Source organism: Eretmochelys imbricata, chromosome 18 (assembly GCF_965152235.1).
Source record: "Eretmochelys imbricata isolate rEreImb1 chromosome 18, rEreImb1.hap1, whole genome shotgun sequence".
NCBI classification, from domain to species: domain Eukaryota; kingdom Metazoa; phylum Chordata; order Testudines; family Cheloniidae; genus Eretmochelys; species Eretmochelys imbricata.
The window spans coordinates 22912134-22926732 of record NC_135589.1 but is presented as its reverse complement, the minus strand read 5'-3'; the positions used below and the strand labels follow the sequence as shown (position 1 = coordinate 22926732).

At 40.2% G+C, this 14599-nt stretch overlaps 1 protein-coding gene across 1 annotated transcript in view; it reads right to left on the bottom strand.

Moving 5' to 3' along the window:
- The window catches only part of CAMTA1 (calmodulin binding transcription activator 1), a 929632-nt gene that overhangs the window by 733031 nt on the left and 182002 nt on the right, over positions 1-14599 (bottom strand). The window lies entirely within an intron of this gene.

Here is a 14599-nt window from a genome sequence, read left to right as displayed (position 1 = left end):
ACAGCTTAAAACTATGTTTAGCCCCTATCATTCTATCCCAAACATTTATAATGTAGGAAGGGAAAAATGAACTGCTCTGCTCCCGGAACTGGAGATGGTGGAAAGTCACTGGATGAAAGGCATAACTGAGTTTCACTAAAAAGACAAGAAAATGTGGGCAGAAATTAAACAGCAAAACCAAGAATTATTTTAACGATTCACAAATATGATGCTATTAATGCAGAATGTTAGGAGCTTTTAAAAGTAGGGGGGGAACCTACATAAAACTTCAAAGAAAAAGTAGGTATGGGGTGCAAATTTCCTTAAACGCCATGTAACAGTATATAGATACTTTGGGTCAGTGTGCGGCGAAGAACACGTCCTCCTCGACTCCCCCCGCCTCCCCCCAAACTGCATACGAACTGGACAACTTCTCAAACTGACGATCACTGAATGCATTTACTTCTACTGCATGACTCACCATGCACCCAGGAGTACTGTTCTCTCAGGGTAACTCACTCTTTCTCATGTTGTTTCAATATTACAGAAATTCAGGTCTAAAATACCTTACTAGAGGATATTCAACGACCAACATGGAATTTTAGAGTCAGCATTTCTGGCAATTTCTGACATTTGTATAATGACCCACAAAGAGTTTGTTACAGCTCCAGTAAATTGCAACAGAACAAAACAAGGAAAGGCTGAAAGACACCAAAATTAACCAAGCTCTGTTCAGCAATGTTTAACCATATGGAAACAAACCCCAGAGTTATTCATAATTCTGAACAAAACATTAGGGTTGTTCTTTCAAAAGTTTACAACTGAACATTGACTTAATACAGCTTTGAAATTTTACTGTGAAGAAGACAAATGCTGCTTTCCCTGTATTTTTTAGTACTTTACATTTAACACAGCACTGTTCTGTATTTGCTCTCTTTTTTGTCTCTGCTGCTGCTTGATTATGTACTTCTGGTACCAAATGAGGTGTGTGGCTGACTGGTCAATTTGTAACTCTAAGGTTCTACTGTACAATAAATTTTCTAAAATATACACCTACACCCCACATAAATTAACTACTTGCACCCACAGAGCCAAGTATTATACCTGAGCCTAGACAAGTGCTCACACCTACAAATGGTCCCACTGAACAGAGTAGGACTACTCAACAGCATATTTACTCACATCCTTCAGTGTTTTCAGCATCACACCCTACATAAGCCAGTATCCAGTGGGATTTGGATGGTTTTTATCTTTACATTTAAACAAATTCCTAAACTGAAGGACATTCAGTAACAATCTGTTTTGAGGGATACATGATTTAGATAATGGCATAGAGAGTACACTCACAAAGTTTCAGAGGGATTGCCGTGTTAGTCTGTATCAGTAAAAACAAGGAGTCCTTGTAGCACCTTAGAAACGAATACATTTGGTTCACATTTGGGCATAAGCTTTCATGGGCTACAACCCTGCATGCATGGAGTGCATGGAGTGGAAAATACAGTAAGCAGGTATAAATATACAGCACATGAAAAGATGGGAGTTGCCTTGCCAAGTGGGGAGTCAGTGCTCATGAGGCCAATTTATAAAATTTGCGGACAATACCAAGCTGGGAGGGGTTGCAAGTGCTTTGGAGGAAAGGATTAAAATTCAAAATGATCTGGACAAACTGGAGAAATGGTCTGAAGTAAACAGGATGAAATTCAATAAGGACAAATGCAAAGTACCCCATTTCGGAAGGAATAATCAGTTGTATACACACAAAATGGGAAATGACTGCCTTGAAAGGAGTACTGCAGAAAGGGATCTGGGGGTCATAGTGGACCACAAGCTAAATGAGTCAACAGTGTAACGCTGTTGCAAAACAAGTGAACATCATTCTGGGCTGTATTAGCAGGCATGTTGTAAGCAAGACATGAGAAGTAATTCTTCTGCTCTACTCTGATTAGGCCTCAACTGGAGTATTGCGTCCAGTTCTTGGTGCCACATTTCAGGAAAAATGTGGACAAATTGGAGAAAGTCAAGAGAACAGCAACAGCAATGATTAAAAGGTCTAGAAAACATGACCTATGAGGGAAGATTGAAAAAAATGGGTTTGTTTAGTCTGGAAAAGAGAAGATCGAGAGGGGACATGATAACAGTTTTGAAGTACATAAAAGGTTGTTACAAGAAGGAGGGAGAAAAAGTGTTCTTCTTCACCTCTGAGGATAGGACAAGAAGCAATGGGCTTAAATTGCAGCAAGGGCGGTTTAGGTTGGACATTAGGAAAAACTTCCCAACTGTCAGGGTGGTTCAACACTGGAATAAATTGCCCAGGGAGGTTGTGGAGTCTCCATCATTGGAGATTTTTAAGAGCAGGTTAGACAGACACCTGTCAGGGATGGTCTAGATAATACTTAGTCCTGCCATGGGTGCAGGGGACTGACAAGATGACCTCTTGAGATCCCTTCCAGTCCTATGATTCTATACAGCTGATTCAAAGTCTCTCGAGTTGTCCACAAATCATCACATGAAAACAGTTTGATGCACTACAGACATCCCCTATTGTGAATATTAAAAAATACAAAAAAAGAATTCTACATCATTTCCTCACGTGCTGCATGTTGTTAGTGTTTGAGTTACAAAAGAGGCCTCCATTGCTAGTTTAGAAGAGCAGCTTAATCACTACAAAATATTCCAAACATGCAAAAGAGAAAAAAAACAATTCAATAAGGGATGCTAATTAATGTACTGTAGATATGTTCACAATAGTTAGTAAAAAAAAATTAATTATTTTACATAACAAACTAGAATAATTAATCAGTAAAGCTACTAAAGAGTCTCTATGGGGGTGGGTTTTTGGAGGGGGGTGAGGGAGTGAGAGAACCTGGATTTGTGCAGGAAATGGCCTAACTTCATTATCATGCACATTGTGTAAAGAGTTGTCACTTTGGATGGGCTATCACCAGCAGGAGAGTGAATTTGTGTGGGGGGGTGGAGGGTGAGAAAACCTGGATTTGTGCTGGAAATGGCCTAACCTGATGATTCCTTTAGATAAGCTATTACCAGCAGGACAGTGGGGTGGGAGGAGGTATGTTTCATATTCTCTGTGTATATATAAAGTCTGCTGCAGTTTCCACGGTATGCATCTGATGAAGTGAGCTGTAGCTCACGAAAGCTCATGCTCAAATAAATTGGTTAGTCTCTAAGGTGCCACAAGTACTCCTTTTCTTTTTGCGAATACAGACTAACACGGCTGTTACTCTGAAACCTGATCTCTGCACTTTGGAGACCCAACAGGCAAACACTGTAAAGAGACTCCAGTCTGCTATAGACGGCTTAAAAAATAAACAAGAGTATTTAATTTTCAACAACATTCCTTTCTATGTAAAATTTTTATCAATGACCTGAAAGAAAACATAAAATCATCACGGATAAAGTTTGCAGATGACACAAAAGTTGGGGGAATGGTAAATAATGAAGGCAGGTCACTGAAATAGAGCAAATCTGCATCACTTGGTAAACTGATCACCAGTAAACAATATGTATTTTAATATGGCTAAAATAAAATGTATACATCTAGGAACAAAGAATGGAGGCCATACTTACAGGAGGGGGGACTTGATCCTAGGAAGCAGAGACTCTCTAAAAGATTTGGGGGTTGTGGTGGATAATCAGTTGAACATGAGCTCCCAGTGGGATGCTGTGGCCCAAAGAGCTAATGCAATCCTGGGATGCATAAACAGGGGAATCTCCAGTAGGAATGGAGAGATTCTTTTCCCTCTGTATTTGGACCTAGTGCAACTGCTGCTGGAATCCTGTGTCCAGCTCTGGTGCCCACAATTCAAGAGAGATGTTAATGAATTGGAGAGGGTTCATGAGAATGATTAAAGGACTAGAAAACCTACCTTATGGTGACAGACTCAAAGAGGTCAATCTGTTTAGCTTAACAAAGAGAAGGTTAAGGGGTGACTTGATTATGGTCTAAAATTATCTACTTGGAGAACAAATATTTAATAATGGGCTCTTCAATCTAGCAGAGAAAGGAATAACACAATCCAATGACTAGAAGTTGAAGCTAGACAAATTCAGAATAGAAATAAGGTGTAAACTTTTGACAATGATTGTAATGAACCATTGGAACAGTTTATAGATTCATAGATACTAAAGTCAGACGGGACCATTATGATCATCTAGTCTGACCTCCTGCACAACGCAGGCCACAGAATCTCACCCACTCCTGCGAAAAACCTCACCTATGTCTGAACTATTGAAGTCCTCAAATCGTGGTTTAAAGACTTCAAGGAGCAGAGAATCCTCCAGCAAGTGACCCATGCACCAAGCTACAGAGAAATGCAAAAAAGGGTCTTGGTAGAGTCTCCATCACTGGCAATTTTTATATCAAGATTGGATGTTGTTCTGAGAGATCTACTGTAGGGATTATTTTGGAGAAGTTCTCTGGCCTGTATTACACAGGAGGTCAGACTAGATGATCACAGTGGTCCCATCAGGCCTTGGAATCCATGAACTCTTCATCATTAATTCTGTCAAAAATGAAAGTCTTTTTCATTGTTCATTTTTCAAGGGGAGCCAGATGTGAATATCATGTTTGTGTCAACTTCACTGTGGTAAAAAGCTAGGCTTTTGGACTAGAATAGTTTATTTTATTAAGAGGTTTAATTCATTTTACTTTTTTCTCCCAACACACCTATCACAGTAATTGATAGGTCTAATAACTTAGAGCAGGGGTGTGCAAACTTTTTGGCCTGAGGGCTGCATCAGGTTTCTGAAATTGTATGGAGGGCCAGTTAGGGGAGGCTGTGCCTCCCCAAACAGCCAGGCATGCCCTCCCCGCCCCCCCCCGCTTCTTGCCCCCTGACGGCCCCCCCGGGACTCCTGCCCAATCCAACTCCCCCGTTCCCTGATGGTGCCCCAGGGACTCCTGCCCCATCCACCGCCCCCTGCTCTAGGTTCCTTGACCGCTCCCGGACCCCCCGCCCCTAACTGCCCCCCGCCGCCCTATCCAACCCCGCCCTCCTTCCTGACTGCCTCCCTGGGACTTATGCCCCATCCAACCACCCCTTCTCCCTGACTGCCCCCGGGCCCCAAGCCCCTAACTGCCCCCTGCCCCTAACTGCCCCACACCACTTGTTACCAAACAATGCATGGGAAAACTACACATTCATTAAAGTTTCCTGGGCCATATTATTTAGCTCTGCAAATCCACCATCCCAGAGAGTGGGAAACTTTTGTACCTGGGTCTTTCGTAGGTCTCTTGAACATACTGGGACCTTCACAGAAGTGCTGAAAGCCACAATCTTGAAATCAGATTCACGTGGGCAGAACCCAGAGCCCATGAAGAGCCAAGAATCAGGCCCTAACATAGTCACTGTGTAACACATTGGGACCATGCCAGAAGACCTCCTACCCCATTTTTTATTAAAAGCTCAAGGAGTACAATTATTTTTAATGCTAACTCACAGTTTGATACCAAGAAAAACACAGTAAAGTAGGTTTTAATTATTTGTTGCACATAAGGCAGAAATACAAATAATTGCAAAATAGAAAATACAAAAGTAAAATTGTAATTCTGAACTTCAATTTCATTCTCATTTTTTTCTGTAGGTCTCCTGCATCCTTGCTCAGTAGTTAAGGGAGTGAGGCCGTGTCATTAAGCACCATTTAGCGACTACCTCATATATTTGTCTTTTTCAATCAAGGAATCAGAACTGAGAGTATTTAGTCTTTTTGGCTTAATTTTTTTTTAAATATACAGTGAAGTTAATTTAAGCTGGAACACACCAGTAACTGAAGCAATACTGCAAGAAGTTTCTGCGTTATTAATTTAATCTTTTTCCCCTATTTGACTCAGGCTTAAGTACCACATCATCAGCAAATGCTCTAAGTTTAACTTTTTTTCTATCAAAAATCTAAACTGGAAGCATTCAAAGTCACTTGATTTACATTTTTTAATGGAAAGCGAGAGTTGGTAACAGGTGAGGAAGTACTTAATGCCAAACCCATATCAACAGCACAATCCCATAGCAGATATTAGAGAAAATCTACGGATAGGAAAACCTGAAAATCTATTTACATTAACTTCTGTCAATATGAATAGGCGCAGCCTTTCGTGAAAGGAATTTCATATCTAGAATCGAAGACTTTGCTCCCATAATGTTCAAATTTGCTATTCATATCTCCACCTTCAAAAAGCCCTTTTCATTAATAAAATAAAATAATAGCAATAAGCATATAAATGGTATCAGATTTAAAGAGATGTGGGATTACTATTTATAGGAAACTACTGTACACATTTCCAAGTAAGTTTTATACACAAATTTACTTAAAGTCAAATAGATATACATTTAAATCAGTTCTAAGTATTATAGCAAGGCCTGGCTGGGAATTCCTTGAACAGCCAAAATTTCCATTGGGGTCACTTGGTCTGATTCTCATTTACACCAGTGTGCAATTATAATTTACTTCCATCTTAAGGCTCTCTTACCATGCTAGTGTTGTGCTGTGGCCTTACTGTAAATCAGAATCAGGCCCACAGAGCATAACAGAATTAAGTCAGGGAGAGCAAGATGCAAGTTTTGGCTGCAGGATTTGACCATTACTCATACAGGTAACATTATAAAGCCCTTATCTTGCAAACACTTAAGCACGCGTGTAAATTTCAATGGGAGTCGAGTTACACAACGGCTTTTGTATTTGCAAGACTGGGGCCTAAAATTCAAAGGCAATCCATCAGACACTTCAGAAATTGAGTATTTTAATAACACTGATTTAACCAAACAGTGCCTGTATGTGAATGTATGTTTGTGTATGAACACACACACACACTGTAATAATTATACACACACATACACACACCCCCACGCACATACACTTCAGTGTGTATTATGTACACATATGCATATATTATTAGGGGGAAAGGTCCTCCGGGGTCTCCCTTTAATCCCCTCACAAAACATAATTCTTGCACTGACGCTCCTTGCAGAGATTTATATGTATAGTTTGATAATATGTTGTAGGAAACTCTTGGTGTCTAGAAATGTGGGGATTGACTATGTTCTGGGAAACATTAGGTTTTGTTATTGCTATTTTACAGTCTGCCGCTGAGAATAGTTGGCTAAGAAACTGTAGAATTTTCCTCTTTCTGAATTTCAAAGAATAAAATTTATACATTAAACCATTGCTAATGTAAGACTGAGCAACATTTCCTGTAGATTGCTGTTCTCCTGTTTGTTCTGCCAACAGCTGAAACAGCCCTCTAGAGTCACAGGAAATATATTCACCTTTCTCCAAGATCCATCTGTCCCAAAACCATCTTCCATGTGTAACACAAGCAAGTAGCTTCAAATCAGTCACATCAAGATACTGTGGGGTAGTGGTAATTATCTTTTTTTAATTGCTAATTTCATAATCTTAAATTACAGCTCAGCAGTACTGTGGTATTTTAAAATCTGAAGCTGTAAGAGGCCTATAGATTAGGTTTTAAATCTCCAAAAAAACTTTGCTTCCTCTAGCAAAAAACCTCTGTCTTGAGGAGAAAAGACCAGGAGTGAACAAGACAACCATAAGGAATTTCCAACAGGCACCTGCTGAGACACTCCAGGCAAAGCACTGCCCTCCCCCGTTACCCCCCCCCCGCCCCCAAGGGTCAATTCCCTATACTGGCTCTCCAGCCAATATCAAGCAACCCTAGCTGCTACCTGACTGGGTGTGTCTTCCATTTTGAGTGTGTACTTGCTCAGGGGGTTAAAGTCACAAACCTCACTGCATGCCTTCTCATGAGCTAAAATAATATCACGTGGCCCTTGGAAATAGATCTAGATAAGGGACTGTCTCAACAGTACCTACTCGACATGCATCGCTGTGCTGAGATGTTGAATCTGTCCTCTGGGAAGGAAGTTAGCGCTAGCCCTTTACACTGTCAAGAGACCCTCTACCCAAGGTAATGAGAGACCAATGAGCAGCAAACAACAATAGTTCTTCCTCCTTTTGGGGCTGAATGGGTCACAATAGGGTGAACCTGGCTTTACACTGCATGTCTAAGCTGTGGTACCTTTTTAGGAAGCAGGAGACACTCTTCTAGTTCTCCGATGGTTAACCCCAGCCTCCCTGCCATTCTGAATTGTCTGCCAGAGCAGCGGCCCCACCTCTGGTTCATTATTGAGGAGTGAATTTGCAGCCAAGTTGCAGTCACACTGAGGTCTGGTGTTGTAATCCTGATGTAGGAAGAGAAGAAATTGGTTTCTCTGCCAAAGGGAGTGCTGCACCACACCTTGTGGCCTGTTTGGGAGAGACAACGATCCAGCTATTTCTGCAGCATGGAGGGCTTAGCCCTCTGCTTCTGCTATCAAAACACACCACCACCCAGACACAGGATTGCAGGAATGGAAGGTCAGAATAAGAGTCGTAGCTAGGAAACACAACTCATGTCCAGACAATCTTCTCTCCTCCATATCAATGCTAAGGAAGGGACTATAGCCACTCCAGACCCTGGAGGGTGGAAGAAAGCTGACAGTGGCATACAGAATAAAGGGGAAGGTTATGAGCACTGCTACACTAACAAAATCCATATGGATTCTGCATGTCCCTGGAGAGGTTCCATCAGTCAGGCTCAGAGAACTCTTAAGGAACAGAACAAGCCAGAAGACAAAGCCATGGCTCAGGTGAAAGATCTAAAACTAAATAACAAATACAGCTAGAACCCTGCCATCAGGAGCGACTCAGACCTGCAGTATGACTGCCAAAACTGTCCTTTGGAGCATTATGCTGGGAACCAGGATTTCTCTATTATTACCAGTTTTTATTAAATTACTATCAATGTATTTAATTCTCAGGATAAACACAACAATAGTGTAATACAATGAAATATCACTCGCTGACCCAATTAGCTAGGCTACATTACTGACAATGTGTAACCTCACCCCACCCACAAGTCCAACCCCGCTGCCCCTTCCTCCTCCTCTTTGGGTTGCGCTAGTCACCGTCGGCACAATATATAATGCAACACAGCACTACTGCGTCCAGGGCTGTGGAGCACAACACTTTATTCTCAGCTGTAGCTCACGAAAGCTTATGCTCAAATAAATGTGTTAGTCTCTAAGGTGCCACAAGTCCTCCTTTTCTTTTTACTTTATTCTCTTACATTCATAGACTCCAAGGCCAGAAGGGCCACTGTGATCATCTAGTCTGACCTCCTGCAGAGCACAGGCCAGAGACCGGCCCCACAATAATTCCAAGAGCAGAGCTTTAGAAAAGATCTAATCTTGATTTAAAAACTGTGAGTTATGGAGAATCCACCACAACGCCTGGTAAAGTGTTCCACTGGTTGGTTACTCTCACTGTTAAAAATTTACACTTCGTTTTCCAGTCTGAATTTGTCTAGCTTCAACTTCCAGCCACTGGAAAGAGTTACACCTTTCTCTGCTAGATTGAAGAGCCCATTATTAAATATTTGTTCCCCATGTAGCTGCTTACACACTGCAATCAAGTCACCTCTTAACCTTCTCTTTGTTAACCTAAATAGATTAAGATCCTTGAGTCTATTATTATAAGGCAGGTTTTCTAATCCTTTAATCATTCTAATGACACTGCTCTGAACCCTTTGCAAATGTATCAACATCTTTCTGGAATTGTGGACACAGGAACTGGACACACTGTTCCAGCAGCAGTTGCAACAATGCCAAATACAAATGGAAAATACCTTCTCTGTTCCTACTCGAGTCCCCCTATTTATGCGTCCCAGGTTGCATTAGCCCTGCTACTGGACATGGCATCACACTGGGAGTTCTTGTTCAGCTGATTATCTATTGCCACCCCCAAATCTTTTTCAGTCACTGCTTCCCAGGATAGAGTCCCTCATCCTGTAAGTAAGCCTGAATTATTTTTCCTAGAAGTGTACATTTATAGGGTTACCATATTTGAAGATTCAAAAAAGAGGACTTTCCACGGGGGCGGGGGGGGGGAGAGATGGGGAGGGAATTTGCTCATGCTCCCCAGCCCAGCCCCGCCCCAACACCACCCCTTCCCCAAATCCCTGCCCCAGCCCTGCCTCCTCCCCTGAGTGTGCTGCATTCCCCCTCCCCATCCTCCCAGCTGCATGAAAAGGCTGTTTTGTGGCACAAGCACTGGGAGCTAAGGGGAGAAAAGCGGGCACTCTCTCGAGTGATCAACGTTCACTCTCTTTCTTAAATGATCAACTCTTCTTTGGGGAAAAATAATAATGGCAAAATTCTGGACGTTTTTAGATATTGAAAAATTCCTCCCGGACGGCGATTTAAGAACCAAAAAGACGGACATGTCCGGGAAAATACGGACGTATGGTAACCCTATATATTTACATGTAGCCATATTAAAATGCATATTGTTTGGTTGAGCCTAGCTTACCAAGCAAGTCAGTATCACTCTGTATCAGTGACCTGTCCTCTTCATTATTTATCTTTCCCCCAATCTTTGTTGCACCTGCAAACCTTATCAGAGATCATTTATATGTTTTCCTCAAGGTCATTGATAAAAATGTTAAATAACGTAGGGGCAAGAACATATCCCTGCAGGACCTAACTAGAAACACACCCACTAGATGATTCCCCTTTAAAATTAAATTCTGGGACTCGTTAGCCAGTTTTTAATTCATTTAATGTGTGCCATGCTAATTTTATATCATTCTAGCTTTTTAATCAAATGTTATTCAGTACCAAGTCAAATGACTTTCAGAAGTGTAAGTATATTACATCATCTACACTATTACCTTTATCAAACAAACTTGTAATCTAATAAAAAAAATCAAGTTAATTTGACAGGTTCTATTTTCCACAAACCCATGTTGATAGGTATTAATTATATTACCCTCCTTTAATTCTTTACTAATTGAATTCTATGTCAGTTACTCCATATCTTGCCCAGGATCAATGTCAAACAGACAGGCCTATAATAACCTAGGTCATCCTGTTTACCCTTTTTAAATGTTGGCACAAGATTATCTTTCTTCCACTTTTCTGGAACTTCCCCAGTGCTCCAAGACTTAGTTCTAAAAAAATCAACATTAATTGTCCAGTGTGCACCTTAGTCAGCTCTTCTAAAATTCTTGGATGCCAGTTATATGGACCTGCTGATTTAAAAATGTCTAACTTTGGTAGCTGTTGTTTAACATACTTCTGAGATGCTAGTGGAATGGAAAGAGTGATATCATATCATATAGCTACATCATTTTTTCCCCAAACGGAACAGAACTTTTTATTGAATATTTTTACCTTTTCTGCATTATTATTGATAATTCTACCATTTCCATCTCTTAATGGATCAATGCCACTGTCAGGATTCTTTTTGTTCCTATTGTACTTTAAAAATTCCTTATTGTCCTTCAACTTTACTGGCCATAGGTTTCTCCTTGTGTCCCTTTGCTTCCCTTATCAATTTTCTACAGTTCCTAGCTTCTGATTTATATTTGTTGCTATCAGTTTACTCTTTCTTCCATTGGTTATATTTTTTTTTTATAACTGCCTTCACTTTCCCTCTAAACCAGGTCTTTGTTTAAAACCAATACAGCCTTCTTCCTCAAGAGTATGCTTCTGGGCTTACTTTAGATAAGCTATTACCAGCAGGACAGTGGGGTGGGAGGAGGTATTGTTTCATATTCTCTGTGTATATATAAAGTCTCCTGCAGTTTCCACGGTATGCATCCGATGAAGTGAGCTGTAGCTCACGAAAGCTCATGCTCAAATAAATTGGTTAGTCTCTAAGGTGCCACAAGTACTCCTTTTCTTCTGGGCTAAGTTAATGTTCTCATTTTCTTCCTCACATGATCATTTGGAGACATCATTCTCAATTTAGTGCTCCTAGCAAGGACTTTGTTTCCCACTGCTCCCTGCAAGAGGAGAAATCAGAGGAAGGGGACCAGAGCCATCAGGTACTGTTACATGTTAAATTGCAGTGCTAGTTCAAAATAAAGCATTGGCTGGAAAAGAAGGCTTCAGCTCATCAATGCAATGTTCAACAGAGCCTTCTTGCTGGGTGTAGGTGTCAAAGAGTTTGGGGGAGGAATCAGGAGATAAAGATGCATTTGTGCTAAGTATTTTCTTTTAAAACACTCATTTCTGTGTAGTCAGCGGGGTCAAATCCCCATTCCTCTGGACTGCAACTTTCCAGTTCTCTAGGGTAACACATCAGCATGTCTAGTCCAGCTCACCCTTGCTTCCCACTAGTCTGGCTCCAAATAAAAAGCCAGTTGTTTGTACTGATTTCATATTATTTGAAAATATCAAGGCTTTCTCAATTTGCATTTATCAATAAGGAGACACCAACAAACCTTTTCACCAAAGAATTGTATGAGGATCATTAATAGGAAAATGTCCATTGTAATTGTTCCTTTCTGCATATTTTTCACTGCAGTATTCTCTAACATAATAATGTTCCATATTTCTGCAGAACTGTCTTTTCAGCATGTTTTCACATTATGCTTAATTTTATAAGAGTTTTTCAGTCCCACATAACGACACAGTTCAATGCAAAATCAGATATAAATCTAGCTTAAGAGACTCTCAACAGCAATTCATTTTAAACAGTAAATGTTAAAAGATTCTGTCTGTGATTTATGTTTTCTTTTTTTTATTTCAAAGAGGGAATTAAAATGCTTCTTAAAAGAAAGATGCACATTAAATCATGACAAAAACTATGTTAGAGTGATGATGCTGGTCTGACTCAAAGCCACAAAGAAAGGAAATTCAGAGACAGGGCTGAAATATATGCTTTCCATGCCATCCTGCACCCAGGTATTACAGAGCAATCCTGCACTGACTTCAGTGGGACTTACACACATGATCCCTATTATAATTAGTGTGTGATGATATTTATTGGAGTGTCTGTGTTGCATGCCCACCCAGGTGATGACTAAATACAGTGTTTCTCAAACTCCAAATCCCGCTGTTTATTTGTCAACCAGTAAGAATCACTTTAAGTTATTGGCTAATGGATTAGTTTCTCTTTTGTTTTTTGTATAGAATATTTTTAAAAAATAGATGCTGCCTCTGGGATGTATGAGCTTTCGATTGTAAAAACTCCAAAACCACTGTTTAAAGAGTATTTAGACTATTTTTAAAAGGATATTACAGTATGCTCCTGATCGATGTAATGGATCAGAGGGGCCCATTATAATCCATTGTATATGCACATATTAAGGTAATTTTTAAAATACGTATTATTTACAGGATAGACCACAATGACTCCAAAGGATCTATTATAGTTTGTGATGCAAAACTGTATTTAAGACACTTTTGTTACAGTAAGATGGGTGTACTGAGTAAATAACCTGTGTACTATAAATTGTCTAAGCGTGCACAGGAATTACTGACTCAGTCCATCGCTTGGAGATGGTAAAAACGGTCTGAGCCAACAAACCCTTCACTCATGTGAACAGTCCCCTGGTATCACTGGAACTGCTTGTGTCACTTGGTGTCAGCAGCATCAGGCGGTTAGCAAAGGCCTATTAAAATGTATACAAAACTAATAAACAAAACATGGAGCAGTCTGCTGTAATTCCAAACAGTAACAAACATTTTCTAAAATACTGAAGACACCAAAAGGGTCTATAGCCACATTATGGATTATTGGCTTCTGATATTGCTTTGTAAAGATGGAAAAATTGGTACACCCGTAGGCACAAAACTGTGCCCAGAATTCATAGCCTTGTCAATGTTTTGTTCAGAATTTACAGTACATATACTTAGCAGATTTCAGAGAAAGCTGCTATTAGAGTAACTCTTTGACACTGCACAAAATGCTTTGGCAAGGTGACAAACTCCTACTCAGAGGTACACAGGTCAGTTCTGGAAAATAATCAGTTTAAAACTCTTAGGATTATTGACATTTGTTTTCTTGTTGGTACATATTTAGGGGGGGAAAATCAAGTAAAATATAAACTAGAGAGAAAACCAGACGGACACCAAACAAAAACAAAATCAATTGAGGAGAAAAACTTGCCTCAAAAACATTCTTGTTTTATAATCCCTTGAAAATTACCATAGTTGGATCTTGCTAGGATGATTTGCTCCTCAAAAGCCCATCTGTTATGAGGCACTGAAAGCTTCTTCGTGAACTTTTTGTAGAGCAACAAATGTTTCAGCAAAGTGAGGGAAACACAATTCTCCAGCATTTGACCACACACAACTTTGCTTTGCCTGAGAGATAAGCTGGAGGAGGTAACATCTTTTACTAGACCAACTTCTGTTGGTGAGAGAGACGCACACAAGTTTTCGAGCCGCACAAAGCTCTTCTTCGGGCCTCTGCTTTGCCTGTTCATTAAGGTCCCTTCAGGAGACCTTGATGCTCAGACCTGAACGTTCTTCAATTAGCTGCTGTGATAATCAACACCCAAACATCCCCCACAAGTTCCCTATGGACATTGTAATAAAATTTCAGGTCTTCTGCTGCCATTTTTCTTGATCATGAAACTACGTGACTAAAACAGAAAATAAACAAGTATGCTATCTTTTCCGAACATCTCTCCAATTAATCCAAATAAATGTCAGCCAATACCAGATGTGTCAGTAAGATAATATTAATGATCTAAAAGGTCTTCTTACCTAAAACATTATAAATGATCCCATTACAAAACCACTTAAGAAATAAGTCTTGC